This window comes from Leuresthes tenuis, unplaced genomic scaffold (genome assembly GCF_036924035.1).
Source record: "Leuresthes tenuis unplaced genomic scaffold, fLeuTen1.0.hap1 SCAF_14, whole genome shotgun sequence".
Lineage (NCBI taxonomy): Eukaryota > Metazoa > Chordata > Actinopteri > Atheriniformes > Atherinopsidae > Leuresthes > Leuresthes tenuis.
This window is the reverse complement of record NW_027325368.1, coordinates 22,580,551-22,596,871: the sequence shown is the minus strand read 5'-3', so window position 1 is coordinate 22,596,871 and position 16,321 is coordinate 22,580,551.

Below are 16,321 nucleotides of genomic sequence, written 5' to 3'. Positions count from 1 at the left end.
TGTAAAGGAAGTGATTCTCACATGGTGAATGGGAGTATAGAAGAATAAGAGCTAGGTGAAATACCATACGCTGTTTTCTCTTCAACAGTGCCTGGGGTGTAGTGTATCAGCCCATGTAATCTATAAATGGCCTTTCATTAGCCTTTCACTAAATTTAGCAGCGTGTTGCTGCTGGTTTGGGTTACCTTTCTTGCCCACCACAAAACAGCTATTTTCAGACATACTACTTGACAGTACTCCTCTCCATCATCAGCTGCTATTCCACATGGGAAATCATCCACCATTTAGCCCAAAGGGGATTTTAAATTTCATACACCGCTATCTCATGTGTACAAAGCACTGTAATAGAAGGTCAGCAGGTTGGAAACCAACAGTATTCTATGGCTCTGCAATTTATCTGCACATGTGGCGTCGTCACATGGTTTTTAGCCTCAACCTCCCAGGCAGGTGTGATGGTGTTGACCTCCATTGTTTTGGGGTCATCAGGATTAGATCAGCACAAGCTGTGATGGTCTCCCGCCTAAAGCCAGCCATGCCTTGCACTCAACTGGTCAGCTCAGTACAGGTACGCTGGTGCAGGTGACTCGAGAGGCAGCACTGTTTGATAAACCTTGTTGTGTTCAGCTTTGTTGACAGTCTGTGGCTGGACTTTAGTCTGTCCAGTGTTCCTGTTGGTGCTTTCACCACGTTGGCCTCCTTGTCAAAAACAGATAAGTGTCATTTGGCATCAACTTTAAAGTTCTCAATAAAAGGATCTGACTCTGTGAGGAAGGAGAAAACTGAAGTGTATTTTTTGAATCTACAGCGCAGCTAATTGCACAACTTCCCTGAGGAGAACGCATGGTAAGCGGGCTTCCTGACAGGCCCTGCGGTTGTCCTGCCATGCTTTACTTTGGCAAGTAATCTATAGTCTGAGAAAAGAGTGTCGTCAGCTGGGCAGAAGCTATCCACTTCTCACAGGTCAGGTCAGATCCAAGTGCAGGGTAAGAACTCTGCTGTTCAAACAAATCCAACAGCCTGCAGCTCAGTGACAACCTGCTGTGCACCTCATTATCTGTTACAGCCACAGATTTACTCATCCTAAATGGTATTTTTAACGAGGTCATACAGTATATCCTCAACTATAGATAATCTAACATTGTTTCACTCCGATATCTAGTATTTACAATTCTACTAATAATTCTGCCTGTCGAACCTTTTTTTTTTTTTTAAATACAGCTAACCTGACTTTCCAACAATTTAGTACAGGCTGAGTTAGGAGTTAAAGAAGAACAGTGATATGAAACTGTTATAGCAAACATGTTCGGTCAGCTGGATGTAATAATTGTGATATTAACTAGTTAGGACTGTTACTTAGCCAACACTGTTCTGTGAAGGTTTAAGGGCCACACCAGCATGGGTGTTTTAAAAACGGGGTATTTTCTTCTTCCGTTCCCCCGAAAAATCCCATTGACACGGTACTATTTAGAAAAAAACTCCCCAAAACATTCCGTTAAAATAGAAATGTACATAAGTTCGGCAGTGACAGGGTAAAAGGAGTAGCTATTGCATCATCATTATTGTCCATATCGCTTTTAATGACCATCCAAACGTGATTGCTGTAATACATCATCTTCTCTTGCCTGCTAAAACCCTGTGGTCTCAAAGTTGTCTTCCACCCTTATTACAATCACTTTTTTCTCAAACTTTTTCTTATAACCACAGGTCCAATCGAGTTTTGTCAAACACTGGGGATGTTGGTAGCTGGTTCTGTATTGGACTATCCAGCAGTGAACTCCGTAGCGTATTCTGTCATCTCCATTCTTTAATATAGTCAGAGAACTGTACATGTATGTGAAAACATGTAGAAAATGCTGTTGCCAAGGTTAGCAATGGCATTTTTCTTGCTGGTGTCTTGCTGGTGTCTCTTCTGCCATGTTGATTAAAGGAGAATTTGGTGTATATTCGTCAAACCAAGGAGGTAACAGCGAGCAATCTTTAATAACGTTTACACATAAATATCACAGTTGGAGTCTGAAAATCTTCCCTCTTGGAGCAGCTGAGTTTGGCTGAGTCTCATGCTTCCTCACTAGCATGCACACTATATCAGCATCTTGTTAAATTCTCTGCAAACGGGACATACTTGCAATGAAAATGTAAAAATGTGCACAGTTTAACAATGTTAGTAACTTAGTCTGCATTGAGAGGTTGACCGAAATATTTAATGACCCACAATCCAGTTCAGCAATGCAAGACATCATCCCATTCAAAGTGAATGAGAAGTTTACACCTGAAACTCATACATGTGAATTCGGCTTTGGAACTTTTCAAAGCAATGCATTGCTGCTACAGCAACAGAGGAAAGCTTACCTTCCACTTCATCTTCTGGCCTGATTTTCCATAGCAGTTTAGCATTAGCTAAGTAGTTTACCTGAAGAATAAGAAGAAGAAGGAGAGCGATACGAAGAAGCTAAAGCAAACAGTCCACTGTTTAATGACATTAACCGGTGACCATTGACCTGCTGCTCGATCCCTCTGTTCATACAATTCTTTTTCTGTTTAAGGTCTTTTTTTTAAAGCTACAGTTAAAGATTAAGGCATTTACCATCTTTGTGTCTTTCAGCTCTTTTGTTGTGTTTTTATATCAGTGTCTGCAACCCTGGCTTTTAGGTTTTATAAACAGCAGTACAACAGAATTCAAGAGTAGTTTGCCAAGGTTATTGAATAAAAAAGTAATATTTCTCCCAATCCTACTCATACAAGAATTTTGGAAACTATAATGAAGTGTCTGTGTTCTCAACTTCTAATAGTCAGTGACTGCTGAAGGCAGCTTAAGGCAGTCTTACATATGAACACACATCTATATGTTTCGGTAGGAATAACTGAACGGCTCTCCTGTAAGGTTAGGGCTCCAGTTACACCAGTGCTTACGCTGCCCCAGTTCCTGCTGCAAGCACAGTGCACCACATTGCTGTAATGAGGCCTGTCTTGTACTGCTTATGAGTTTTACCTTTGACCTCCAGGAGATTCTCAACCATTTTCTTTCTAATCCTCATTCCACACATGCTGAACATGGCCCCTCCTGGCTGACAAAATAACACACGTGCCCAAGCACCTCCACACACGTGCCCAAGCACCTCCACACACACAATGACACGTTGAAACAACACAAAACTGAAAAATCCTGACAAAAGTCTCGAAGCTGTTATTGTAACCTCACTTTATGTTGCAGGGCACTAATCACGTGTTGGCAGAATATTACAATCTTACTTTATTTGAATATTCACAAGTATTTCTAACATCATTTTAGAAACAGATGTGGGAAGAACTGTCTAAGGTTATCTGCGGACATTTTGGGAGACTCTTTGTATAGCCCTGGTTTACTTTATTATAGAAGGAGAACGATTTTTTCTCATCCACAGCACGGTTCTTTGTTTTTATCCAATGGGCTGAAAACTCATCTGCAGTAGTCACCCACCAGCAGCAATTTAGAGGATGTGAACAACATAGTCGCTTGGGAGACATGCCAGATTAGCTCAGTGTAACAAGTAACCAGTGAATGTAGTCAAATGCAGATTTGGTCATAGGTTAAGGTCACAGGTTTCAGTCAGCAGTGAAAACAATGCAGATGAGACCTGAGGAAAACACAAAACCTAAGACATGCCCGACTACTCCAGATGAGGACCAAGCCAAGTGGAAATGTCATGTCAAAAGGTTAAAAAAGATAAGGAAAACTACATGGAACAAAAAGAAAGAGAAAAGATAACAAAGTACGAAAAACCCTTAAACAAGTGTGAGGTGGATAATAGACGGGTTCTGACAGGATGAACCTAAACTGCATCAAGGAAAGCGTCGACCCATTTCAACTTTACAGGTAAAACTATTTGTATCAATTATGTCATTTTCAAAAATGTACAATAGCTCAGAAACACAGTGAGACGTCGCCCTTAAAATGAAAGAATTAATCAAATCTATGAAACAAGATCCTTCAGTAAAGCTTGATGTCTTCAAGCAGTGGTAGCAGGAGTGTTTAGGTATGCATTGCGACTCCTGTGGAATGTACTACGAAGGGCGTTTTACACTGCCAGGCCTTCTTTGTGTCAGCTGGGTCACATAAAGTGTGGGGCTGAGCACTCGCTAAGTTTCCACCCCAAAACAGACAGTTCAAATAGGGGCTCAAAATACATAAAAAACAAGACACACTGCGCTTGTTCAGACAGCCTGTCTCATACATCTCAAAAAGACCTCAGAAAAAGTGTCAATGTGCAGTGTCAAATTGCAAAAAGGGCATAACATGACATCTTTAATGTACTGTAACTGTAAAGCTTATTTGGTGGCATAATATTTGACTGAACATGATTCCATGTTGACATGACATGACATAACAGAGGACGGCTACCTAAATTTTACTCCAGTAGAACTTGACTCTCTTGTTGACAGCCCTATAGTTTCAATGCGTACAACACTAGGCAATGTTGCCCCTCTGAAAAGGAAGGTAATCAGTCAGAAGAGGTTGGCTCCTTAATTCACAGCTGCGTGTGTTAAAGCAGACTGGAAGAAAGCTGGAGAGACAGTGGCTTTCCTCTAATTTAGAAGAGTCTCAATTAGTCTGGAAAGATAGTTTAATAACGTATAAGTTCTAGCTTCGTAAAGCTAGAACTGCTTATTATTCATCATTGATAGAAGAGAATAAGAACAATCCCAGGTTTCTTTTCAGCACTGTTGCCAGGCTGACAAAGAGTCCGAGCTCTGTTGAGCCATGTATTCCTTTAACTCTCAGCAGTGATGATTTCCTGAGATTCTTTATCAATAAAATTGTTTCTATCAGAGAGATGACTAATGGAATCTTTCCCACTATTATCACTGATGTATCATCAAGTAGAGCAGCTTTAGAAGTATCTTTAGAACCTGATTTGTATTTAGACAACTTCTGCCCAGTTGATCTCTCTGAGCTAACAACAGCAAACCATCATCTTGTATTTTAGACCCAATCCCAACCAGACTGTTCAAGGAGGTTTTCCCCTTAATTGACACTTCCATATTGGATTTGATCAATCGGTCTTTGTTGACAGGATATGTACCTCAGACTTTTAAGGTTGCTGTAATTAAACCTACTCTTGATTCAAAAGTGTTGGCTAATTATCGACCTATATCCAATCTCCCTTTTTTGTCTAAAGTTCTTGAAAAAATATTTGCAGTTCAACTTTGTGATCATTTACATAGAAATAATCTGTTTGAAGAATTTTAGTCGGGATTCAGAGTACATCATAACACAGAAACAGCACTGGTGAAAGTTACCAATGATCTCCTGTTAGCTTCTGATAGCGGACTTGTTTCTGTGCTTGTCCTGTTGGATCTCAGTGCTGCATTTGATACGATCGATCACAGCATTCTGTTACAGAGACTTGAACATGTTATTGGGATTAAAGGAACTGCATTAGGCTGGTTTAAGTCATATTTATCTGATAGATTCCCGTTTGTTCTTGTAAATGAATAATCTTCCTCACACATTGGAGTAAGTCATGGAGTTCCTCAGGGTTCTGTGCTTGGACCAATTCTTTTTACTTTGTACATGCTTCCATTTGGTAACATTATTAGACAGCATGGCATAAATTTCCATTGTTATGCTGATAATACTCAGCTGTACTTATCTATGAAACCAGATGAAACCAACAGGTTGGTCAGACTACACGCTTGTCTTAAAGACATAAAGACCTGGATGACTCAGAACTGTCTGCTTTTAAATTCAGACAAAACTGAAGTTGTTCTCTTTGGACCTGAGCGCTTCAGGGAGAAATTGTCTAGTTATAGTTACTCTAGATGGTATTTCCTTGGCATCTAGTTCTACAGTGAGGAACCTTGGAGTTATTTTTGACCAGAATTTATCATTTGACGCACATATAAAACTGGTTTCTTGGACTGCCTTCTTTCAATTTCGTAATATTGCTAAAATCAGGAACATCCTGTCTCAGGGTGATGCAGAGAAACTAGTTCATGCATTTGTTACTTCAAGATTGGACTACTGTAATTCTTTATTATTCATTCTTTATTATTGGGCTGTCCCTCATATTCTCTGGAAAGCCTCCAGCTGATCCAAAATGCTGCAGCCAGAGTTCTGATGAGAACTAACAGGAGAGATCATGTTTATCCAGTTTTAGCTTCTCTTCATTGGCTCCCTGTTAAATTCAGAATATAATTTAAGATTCTTCTCCTCACATATAAAGCTCTTAATGACCGAGCTCCATCATATCTTAAAGACCTCATTGTAAAGTATTTTCCTAACAGAGCACTTCGCTCCCAAACTGCAGGTTTACTTGTGGTTCCCAGAGTTTCTAAAAGTAGAATGGGAGGCAGAGCCTTCAGTTATCAGGCCCCTCTCTTGTGGAATAAGCTGCCAGTAAATGTCCGGGAAGCAGACACCCTTTCTGCTTTTAAGATTAGGCTTAAAACTTTCCTTTTTGATAATGTTTATAGTTAGGGATGTCTCAGATAATCCTGAAACATCCCATAGTTAAACTGCTATAGGCTTAGACTGCTGGGGGACCTCATCTGTCACATCTTTCCTCACTTTGCTCTCTTTTTCCCCCTGTTTAATTTCTCAATTGATTTTATGTATATGTGACATTATTGTGGTCATTAAGTTGTGTTTCCCTGTTCCAACAGATATCCTTTGAATGGCGTTATGGTGTTTTTCCCTCCTCTTTTCCCTCTTTTCTGTCTTCTCAAACCCCAGCTGGTCGAGGCGGATGGCCACCCTTCCTGAGTCTGGTTCTGCCAGAGGTTTCTTCCTGTTAAAAGGGAGTCGTTCCTTTCCACAGTCGCCACAGGCACGCTCAGGACGGGAGATTGGACTGAAGTTTCGGTGCAATCTGTTGGTTTCCTTAGCTAGGATATAATTTTTTTAATTGGCTCTATATGAATGAATTGGATTATGATTACAATGAATTGAATTCCAATTGGCTTGAATTGGACTATATTATTGAAGTGCCTTGAGATGACAATTGTTATAATTTGGCGCAATATAAATAAAATTGAATTGAATTGAATTGAATTCCTGGTGATTTCTCTGATTTTTTTTTGTTGTTTACCAAGTTGTAAATCCACGATGAACCAATTGTTTAATAGATTAAATATTTATGTTTATAAGTAAACATAATTGAATCAGTCTTGTAGTACAGTTAAATGTGAACTAAGCAAAGCCAACGTTTGATCACTGTTGTCTCAAAACTACCGACGTTTTAGATGCCAGCTGTTTTATTGATTTACTGTCTGTTGTGGATGAAATATCAGACTCTTAATCATCATCACTCGAGCTTTTTCATAGTATCAGCATAGATTTAATACTTCTGCTTGACCACATTTATATATTTTCTACTTAACTTTACTTAATTTGGTCATCTGGGAATGTCAAGAAAAGAATCAGTGAAAGGGAGATACTTTTTCTTTTTTTTCTTGTTACATAATTTAATCCAAATTTCAGCTCCTGGGATGGTTATGTGTTTTGATTGTTGTAATTATCCAATTACAATCTGTCCTATCTAATTATCTGTCCATATTAAAACATGTGTGTTCCTTTGTGTGTGACAGTAACAAGGAAAATAGTTACTTTATGCTTAGCATACCGTGCTGAAGCATTATTTCTGCTTTTATTTTTTAGCTCACCCCTCTGGTGCTGTGCTTGAAGACACATCGTATGCAGTTTTCTTGTTTCAGTGTTTGTATCTTTTTCTAAACTATTACAGTAAAGGGAAGAGGAAAAACTGAAAAAGAAAATCATGGTTGGACTTTTTCACAAATAAGCAAGTTGATAATGCAGCATAGATGTCGGCCAGTGGCTAACTTTAACGATAGGAATTAAACTAAAACCCATGTTATGCTTTAGAGAAAGGTCTAAAATGAAGAGTATCGGCATATTCAGTTTGTCGATAATGAGCCAGAATATGCAAAAACCCTGATATGAATCATTTTACTGTGAACTATTTTTTTTTTACAGGTTTACAGGCATCATCAGCTTTTTATTGTTATTATTATTTACCCTTATTTCCATCTTCTAAATTAGACTCTTATTTCACATCTTCATCATGCAGTAGATAGGTGGCACTTTTTTTTTTCTTTAGAAACAAGATAATGAGTTTTTAGGTGCTTTTTAGGGTCAAATGAAAGGTGATCTGAGAGCTTTAAAATATTCCCATCTGCTGAACTGGACCACTATTTACACATAGTCAATATAAAGGGCCCCATGGTCGCGAAATTTACCCAGCTCCTTGCCTGTTCATGGTCCGTGCCCATCTGTCATCAGAGCTGTCAGCACCACATCCAGATTCATAATGAATAGGACGCCCATTCTGACACCTCTCCGTCACCCATTCCTTCCGCCATGTCTTAATCAGGAAGGAACCTGTGGGGGTGTAATGTGGATATAAGGCTTTTTCTAAATGTAGCATGCAGCTTGACAGGGGAGGTCGCCTTCTGCTTCAATCAAAAGAGGACGACATACTCGCTTGTGGTCATGAAATCTCATACATTCACCAACACCAGCCTCTTGTAGATCAGCTCATATCTATGTAAATGGGAGTACATATGAGAGGACAGATTTAACTATCGGTTACTGCACAGCTGACTGGACATGTCGATTGAAGCAGCAGCAGTAGTCTTTAATAAAGTGAAAAAAATCAAATAAAAAAAATCAAAAGATTGAGAAGGCTTTCCAGTTTTCTGCTCATCAGCCCAGATTATGTGGTGTTCCAATCTTTTTATCTAGTTTTCTTCCTCTGTCATTTCGATGCAGGTTAATCTTAATTTCTTAAGGAAATCTAATCTGATCTGACTGAACTCGTTACTCTAACAAACAGTGCTGTGGTTACCCAGGGGATCCCACAACACCGGCGTGTAAGAACACAACAATGTGGAGCCTCTATTAGGTGAATTAAGTGTGAATTATGAGGAAGAACAGTGATAGGTTAAAGAAAACATCATTTTTTTGTCATTAAGCTACAACTGATACTGAAACTCATACTTTACAAATAGGGCTGTCAGGATTTAGGTTTTGTTTCATGTATTGTCTTATTATTTTGAAATATTAACTTCTCCTCTCGTTTCAGATAACTTGCTCTTCCTTCCGTGTCCAGTGTCTGATTGTCTTCCCTGATTCCCTAAGTGTTTCCACCTGTTCCTCTTGGTTCCTCATGTGTTTAAATAGTCTTCGTCTTCCCGAGTCCTGTGCCAGTGTGTCGTACTCTCAGTCTTCACCCTAGCCTGCGAACCTCTAGCATTTGAATCCTGTTGTACTCAGAATCTTTGATCACTGAAGTCGAGCGTTTCTCTTTCAGAGTTTTTTTTTGGTTAAAGTTTGATTAGTATTCCAGTTTATCCTTTTGTAACTTTTTGTAGTCTGATTTGGTTTCCTCCATTTAGGAGTGAATTTTGATTTGTAAGTTTATTTGCACCTCTGTTATAGGAGTGGTTGCGTGACCTCGTTCCTTTTTTTAATTCTCTAGATCCTCCATTAGACAGAGAGCTCTTCTTTGTTACGCCTCTTTAGAAGAGAGCAGCTAAATTTAAATAATAATCTTTTATAGTTTTTTTTGTTTTCCTTCTGGAGTGGAGTGGATGTTTATTTTTGATAAAGTTTTATATCGGCACTTGTCTCTGCCTTAGTTATTGAGATCAGTGTCATAGAATTTCCATAGCTCTTGTTTCTCTGTTGGAAGCACTTGTTAAGAAGTTGAAAAAGAAACCTTATTTTTGATTAAATATGATTTATATTTATTAAATATGATCTTAAAAGATCCTGCACGTGTGTCCTGTGTCCTGCTGGTTCCTGACAAGGGCTATATTAGTTAATTCTGTCTTGACTAGCAGCCTGATCCTTAACGCCAGGAAGACCAAGGCGATTATTTTTTACTTCAGAACAGCCCAGCTGAACATTCACATGAATAGAAAAGCAGTAGAGAGTGTGGAGATACTGAAGGTCCTTGGAGTCACCTGGTGTAGTCATCTGTCATGAACCTTCAAAACTCTAAACCTGGACAAAAAGGCCAAACAAAGACTGTACTTTCTGAGAAAGCTGAAACAAAGCCAGCTTCCCCAGAACCTGCTGCTGAATTTCTACAGAACCACCACTGAGAGTATCCTCACAAACTGCACAGCTGCCGATCGGAAGGACCACAGCGTGCGACAGGGTGGCTGCTCCCACACTGAGAAGATGTCCCCCCCCTTATTTCCCCTGGTATAACCTTTCTACAACATAACTGAAATAATCTAGTTGTAAGCATGAGCATTTATTCCAATTGCATATTAGGTTGCCGCCCCTTTGTTTGTACTTAAATGCAAGTTTTAAAGTAAAGACTACATTCATAAAAAGTCAATTATAACAAACTTAGAATTTTAAATTACACAACTCTGTGTAGTTTCTTAGTGCAATGCACTTTCAAAAATTGACTGAAAACATCAACTTAGAACTGCAGCATTAGGAAAATTAATTTCTTGGCTTTAGGCTTAGGGTTGGTGGGTCTGTCAGTGCATATGTTGCTGCTAATGTACACAGTTTGATATAGAAGTTTAGTCGGGTTGTCAATGTAGTCAAGCAGTTTGAAAAGTATCCTCCTCTCAGCTATCACTGAGTTCCCTAAAGCCAACTCACAGGTCTGCTGGTACGTGAGACCTGTGCAACATAAATCTTATAATATGCAGCAGTTTGCTGGGGTCTATCATTCTGACGACCACGAGCAGCCCAAACACTGCAGCAACTACGCGGGTGCTTAGATTATTCTCCTAGTAAGAAAATAAATCCTGACCAGACAAAGCAGACAGCAGCAGGAAAAAGAAGTGGATGCTGAATTTGCTGGACACACCACTATCCACACCTCTACAACGACCTGTAGACTGATTATATATCTATGCGTGAGAAGCTTCAGCGCAGTTGACCCAAAATATAGTATGTATTGAGCCACATGTGCATCTGCAGTCCTAATCTGTTCACCGATTTTGAAATATTTTTGCATTATTACTGTTTCATGGTATTATGAGGCATTTATACATAAGGAATCATTTACTTTCAAACCAGTTTGAACGCATCTAGGTGTCTGCGACTACACATGCTGCCATATAATGTACGGCAGAGCTAAAATTAGTAATAAGCAACACCAGTCAAATTTTCATTCTTTGGAAAACCCACGTGAGACGATCCTGGACTTCTCGCTTGGCAGACTACTGCAGATAATTAATTCACAGGCATGATATCTTGATGTATTCAGGGTTGTGTGCCTGCCTGTTTACTTAATGGTCTCACTCTTTCTCCCTCCTTGTCTGTTATCCTTTGCCTGAGCTTTCTTTCTCCACGTGTCCCTGAGGATGTGATTAGATGTGTCTGCGGTCCCTGTGGGAAATCACTCGTGCTGGCACTGGTATGTCTATAGTGACAGATTAGGCCCAGGACTCACTGGTTGCTAAATTACTCCACGAAGCTGGCCAGGTCTAAGGAGAACGGGAGAGGAACAAGAGGAAGGAGGAAACAGATACAGATGAGAAAGCAGAGCAAAAGGGAGATGGAACATGAGGCTGATGTATGGAAAGGGAAGCGCAGTCAAGAGTACTTCAGGAATGTGGAAATTGAAAAGGGGATCGAGGTGGCTCAGAAGAAAGGGGGTGACAAAAGACAGGAGACAGAATGAAAAGGTGTTATTAATGAAAAGATGCAGTTGACGGGAAAAGAGCAAGTAAACTGAAAGGAGATGTGGGGAGCAGTAGACAGGAGGGGGAAATTATGTAAAAAGAAAATGACAGCAAATGGTTACTGAAAACTCTGAGATGCTGCAAACACAATTATTGTCTATCCTCAACACTTTTTACTTTACTAAGAAAGATCTATGTACATTTTTGTACATAGATATAGATGTGGTGTAAGAACATTTCCATTTGTTGTCTCACGGTAATCAGACGCTCAACTGCGTGCGATTCATTCAAACAGACTACACTGTCTCACAGCTCTGTGGTCGAGCAGTAAAAACATCTTCTTTAAGAGCCAACATCTGGAGCTGATCAGGTTGTCTGTGTATGACTGTACAGGTAATGACTGTACAGGCTGTACTTTATGATCACTAATGCCAACCTACAAAATGAATCACAAATGTGTAGCGGACAATGTAAACTGGCTAATTTCTCAACTAACGAGGGGGATATACTCAAAATATGGATGTCACAGCAGCTCTAAAATGATTGGTTGCTCCAGTAATGTGCGCAGAGAAAAGCAGAGAAAGCCTTCTGGGCTCTGATTTTATCGGCCTGTGAAGAAATGACACCTGTGGAAACTAACACAATTATCTTAAATGATGGTAATTATGCTTTTCAAGGCTTTCCACTTATTTTTGTTGTTTCATTGTCGGTACTTTGAGATCAGACAGGCAGAATTGTATGTCACAGCTGACCACGGTGCACGCATAAATACCTGATCGAAAAAGTGTAGCAAAGAAAAAATAAATCCCTCTGTGCCGTGTTTGCTCAAGCTGTTGTTTGTGGGTTTTATTTGTGTTAGATGGGGAAAATTTGGTCTGAGAATGCTCTGATCACTGAGAAACAGTTGCTTGTTTGTAAAGAAAGAAACAAATGAGAAAAAAAGTATCATTATAAAAGGCTATACCTTTAAGCTGCAACAGCTTTCGAACATTTCTTGCTCCATTCAAAAAGTATCAGCTTCTCTGATTAAACCCTGAAAGCCACAACATTTTCTTCCCCTCAATATACTGGTGTCAGTTGCTAGATTTACCCTTTCTAATCACTCTGCAGACAGTCCTTCTCAAAATGATATTCAGAAGATATTTGTTTTCAGAGATATGCACCATTGTCCAATGAGGTTTCAAGTATCCCTCTGCAGCTCGTCCGTATTGTCCAAATATAGTCACTTCTCTGTTAGGATCTGTGGGTTTTCTCTGGGTTTTCCTCCTGTTCCTGGCTTCCACAGGCTTGGTTCCCGCAGTGGCTGATTATTGATGTAACTCACCTGTGATGGTCTGATTGCCTCGTGCTGTTAAGCCTCGGTCTGCTCGCCAGTTGGTGCCAGTTGGTCTGCTCACATGTGGTAGAGTTTGCTCAAACTAAGTTTGTATCGTGTTCAGTGAAGATCATTTAAACTGTGTTAAACAGACCATCCTCAATTATCTTTCGATCTGTTTTCACTGAGGTCTTTTCTCTTCAAAACTGGAGTCAACAACCCAGAGCCTGGATGAGGAGTTTTTCTCAGTTTTTCTTTCGGATCAGTCAACTTCTCCGGAGGATCCCTAACTCACAGTTAAAAGGCAGACAGAGCCTGGTCAGTAAACATTTTTCAACTTGGATGCAAAACTTTCTGCTGCAGTTTTACATGTTCTCCTCCTCTCCGCAGATCGCCTCAGCCCTTCAGTTATTTTTCTGACTTACCCACACTTTGGACGGGCACCAACACATTTATTTTGTCAATAAACATTATTCATAAGTCTTTTGAGTCCGTCTCTGATTAAGGTCCTGGTCTCGTTCCAAAAATGCAAAGCTGGTAACCGATGCCAAACTAAAAGCTGCAAATGGGCTGTTCACAAACCAGCGACTTGTTGCATGATGACTTTTCACATGTTTGATTGACTATTTATGGCTAAAACACCACATGACCATGGAGTCATGACGTCAGCTCTGGCTGTTTATCTTTGTATTTCCATTTCTGTCTTCACACATTTCCTCTTACTCTACATTCAAGCTATGCTGTAAAGGTACAAGGTCCAAATATCACAGTCTGGTCAGAACCTTTGCCACCCCTCAATAGGAAGCACAAAATTCAGAATATCTTGATTAAATACTAAAAAATTAATTTTGTCAAGTCGGCTGATTTTTTTTAAAAAAAGCTTTCACAATCACTGTAAAACGTTATTGAAAAGTTTTAAAGGTTTTTTACTATAATACAAAGTATACCCTGACACATTTACTGGCACCTTTGCAAACATTTTGTTTAAAAAATTCCATTACTCCTCAATTTTATATTTTGAAGCTCTCTTGGGTTTTTATTTTTGCAGAGACTTGCCGCCGGCCAGTAATCATTCATCCTTCTTTCCAACCTTTGTTTGGTTTCTGGCTGTGTGCTTGTTTTCTCTCACAGAAATACCCAGAACCATCTCCTTAAAATTTCCCTTTTTCTGAGACTTAAAGGAGAAGAATTATATTCCTTTTCTACCAGTTCACACAGGTCCCAGGCACCTTAATGACATGTCTGTGAAATCATTTGGACAAATTTGTCACGGATCAAGCACAGCAGCCCTCTCTGTACACTCTCTGTGGCACTCGTGCGCTGAGGCAGTTGATTTTCATGCCGCTGCAGCGGCGTCAGGGTGCCATGACAACAGTTGAGCAAGAGCACTGGTCATGGCTGCCCACACACCGTTGCAACTATGTATGTTTGAGCCAGAGTCAGACCCTGAGAATGTATATACTCTAACATAACGCAACCTGCTGTATAAATAATTCATTTCAGCATGTTTGCACCTGCGTGAACTAGCGGTTAGCATTAGCTTGTGGTAATCGGACAAAAGAAACACAAAGCACACTTATGTCATCTGTCCTTTCCCCACAGATGGTTGGTATCGATCTCTGTTTTAGGAAAAGTTTTGCTGCCAGTCCTGCATTGTACTGACCCAAATTGTGGAAGCGGTCCATGTCAAAATGTTTGGCAGTTTTTTTTTTTTTACAGAACTTAAATGCTCATTAAGCTGCAGCTTTTCTAAAGCTTTTGCAAACATATTTCTCTTTCTGTCATTAGTTGCATCCCCCTTAAACTTGCGTGGTGTTAACATTTCTGATACCCTCAGACCACATTTTGACTGGAAACCGCTCATTTTTATGAAGTGAAACTAACTTTTGATGTGTTATATCATCCCCAAATGGATTTTTAACGAAGCCCATACGATGTTTGTGTGTGTTTGTGTGTGCCACAAAGCATGTCATAAGCAAAATCAGCCATCATCACTATGGCATGATATGCTGCTTTAAGTCTGCAGAGCACAACTCAGTCTTAGAAAGGTGAACTGAGACAGCCCATGTCTTATATGTAGAAAATTGGTTAACTAATTTACATGCACTGTGGAGAACTGATGAAATAAGAAGGCAAACTACGAAGAGAAGTTAGTACAAGCTAGTTGGAGCAGACAGCAGAAGCAGAACATACGTTGTGTGTTTTGCTTTTGTTGCAAAGATGTCTGCAATTCTGAAAGCCAACTGGTGCATACAGACCCAATGCAAAGCAAATGTTCGTCTTGCTTTACTGAAACAAATTCAGTTGCAGGAGGGTTTTTGCAGCCAATTTCACTTCAATGTTTCAGTAGACTGTCATTACATCACTGTGCCTACGAATAAGTGCACTGTAATGGTAAATTACTTGCATGTTGTAAAGTCATACCCAAGCCATTTTTTTTTTTCTGGCGAGAATTTCTAAACATACAAGTTTGCTTTTGAATCAATTTAGATGCAAATAACTTATTGTATTTTATTTAATTTGTTTATGTCACTAAATGAAAATCTGATTTGGTATGGTCAATATCCATTAATTAAGTATTCCAACTACTGGGCTTACCATTCAAGCAGTATAATTCTCAACAGACTGTAAATAAATAGATTTTAAAAAATCCAAATTACAGCCACTTAAAACCTGTTAAGAGAATCTATATTAATCCTGGCAAATATAAGTCCAAGAAGTACAGATGATGCATTTTGTATAAACGTTTTTAGCTGTGACTTGCTTTTTATCAATTAATGTTCATATTTAAGATGATGAATTGCTTCTTGTTGAAGGATGTACTCCTTAAAGGGTTGTGGTTAATTTAAGAATATACTCCTTTTGATATACTATGTTGAAAAGCTGTTTAAGTTCTATCCTTTATCTTCTCATGCTGTCAATCTCAGAACTTATTTGGATTCACATCGCCCCCGGGCAAATCGCTTTGAGTTGAATAAATGGCTCCCTCAGGTAAAATGATGAATATTTGCATCTCACTGATACATCACAGATTTCTGCCGCCTCAGCTTGTAGCTAAGAAAACTAAACTGCTGTTGATCTGTGATGCTTGCAGACACAGAAAGGCCTCAGAACACATTTACTTTTTTCATGGTTGAAGAGAAATTGAGGGCTGTTCAGCGTCTTCATCGATTTAGGGCGTTCAAAATGGCAACATTTCATTTAAATGGAAAGTATGGTTGTCTTTATGCAGTTTGTGCTGACAGTGCTGACATAGCAGCAGCATGAAGCCCTCCTGCTGTCTGCTTATCGATGGAAGGAGAAAAAAATACGCATCCTGAGATCATATTACTCTGGTTTCAACTTGTCTGTGTC